Source organism: Curcuma longa, chromosome 20 (genome assembly GCF_044706935.1).
Source record: "Curcuma longa cultivar G26 ecotype Majalengka, Jawa Barat chromosome 20, ITB_CL_G26_1.1, whole genome shotgun sequence".
Taxonomy (NCBI): Eukaryota; Viridiplantae; Streptophyta; class Magnoliopsida; order Zingiberales; family Zingiberaceae; genus Curcuma; species Curcuma longa.
In genome coordinates this window covers 1,613,611-1,615,652 of record NC_133880.1, presented here as the reverse complement: position 1 = coordinate 1,615,652, position 2,042 = coordinate 1,613,611, and positions in this window count along the sequence as shown.

Here is a 2,042-nt window from a genome sequence, read left to right as displayed (position 1 = left end):
TTTATGTTAGGTTGTATTGGACTTTAGATGTTTCAAGTGTGGAACGAGTCAAGGCTGATTAGTTGTGGAAGTTGTGATGTTAGGATTTGCTGAATGTTGGGCTTGATTTGTTGAATGATCAGTGTTGGATGTTAGGGTTAGGATTGGTTGTTGGCTGTTGGAATCTGTTGTTTGGTAATTTATGGGGCTAGCTATTGAAGCTGGTATTGATCTATTAGATTAGGGTTCTGTTGTATTTTGGACTAATCGACTAAAGAGTTAGGGTTAATGTTAGGATTGGTTGTGTTAGTGGATCTTAATTGGTCCTTAGCATGAGCCAAATTAACAAGTGTTAATTAGATTAATTGGGTTAATTAGGTTAGGGTAAATATGATTAAAACTAGGTATGATTTTAGTATGATTTTATTAGTTTAATCGTTGTATTTAGGAATATTGTTTATTCCTTTTGTAGGACCTTGATTGATCGGTGGTCCTGTATTTCTGGGGTTCGATTGTTGATGATCGTTTGATCAGGTGGGTACCTTGTACTTGGTCACTACAGGTTTTTCCTTCAGTGCATGATCTATTCTTGTTGTTATCTAAACCGTTGATACTTCTACTACTTGTGCTATTTATCTAGTTGATACTTTTGATATTCGTTGCTTGATACTTGCCAGTTGACCTTTGACATGATCTGATATTTTTCTGTTGCTACTCCTGTTACCTAGGTTAACTGTCTAGTTGATACCTTGTACTGTTCGCTGCTTGATACATGTTGGTTGACCTCTGATTGATCTATCCATTGATAGTACAGTCTCAACTTTTATATTGTTGACCTATGATGATCCATCATGATTCTTGTTGATTATGTTGATTTGTTGTAGCTATTATATGTTGGATGATCATCATAACATCTACATGTTAGTAGTAGTTGTTGTTGACAGCATGTTGGCTATATATGTTGTTGGCACTCCCCTGACACCGTGTTGAGGTGGCACATGGGTGAGAGCAATTGTTGTGCCATAGTTGGGTGCGACCAGGACTGACTATATTGCCCTCCTGAGAGACACTGCCATCTCCCCACCTGATTAGGGTGTTTAGTTGATGGAGCCTGTGCAGTATGTCCTGTTGTGCGTCTCAGTTCACTGCACTGGGTGAGTGACTGAGGATAACGAGTGCAGACAGTGACCATGTATGCTGCCTGTGATGTGTGCTGCATGTTTGCATGCATTTGCTATTATGATTACTATTATATTGCACTGCTATTTACAGCATGTTTGTGTGTGACTGTTGCACTTGATTGATATATACCTGCTGCATTGTATGACATGCCATGCATTACTTGATCTTGCATGATTCCTATATCTGTTATATGGTATTGATCTTTCTTTATTATCTCAGATGTTATATCCTGTTCTATTACTATTATTCCTATTACCTGCTGTTGATTATTCCCAATACCTGTTGAGTATTCTTGTTACCTGTTGATTATTCCTGTTAATTGTTGAGTATATTCCTGTTACCTGTTGATTATTTTTGTTGTTATTATTCCTGCTGATATCTATCTTTACATGCACTTCTATCCTGTATCCACTGAGTATCTAATGCTCACTACCCAGACCCTAAGGTTGTTTTATTTTCTCCCCAGGTAGCAGATAGGTTTCACTTGGAGCTTGGAGATGTTGCCTGGTCGTATCCATCTCACAGCAAAAAGATTGGTATATGTTGTTGTCTAGACTGTGTTTGTGTTGTTATATGGATTGTAGTTGTGTTGTTGGACTTGTATTTGTGATTGTCCGTTTTGTTCGGATTTTTGACATTTTCGCTATGCATATTTTTGTTATATGTTGCATGATTGTTAGTAGTTGTGGTCGTGTGGGCCTTGTTATTATCTGTTTGCATATATGTGTGTGTTTGTTGGACGTGTTGTCCATATTATGGCCGTGTTGGCCTGTTATACACGTGTATTCAGGGAAATTGTCATAGTTATAGGGGAGATACTGCCGAAAATTTTTTGGACGGCCTTCTCGGGACGTGACACTATATGTAAAGGTAATATATAG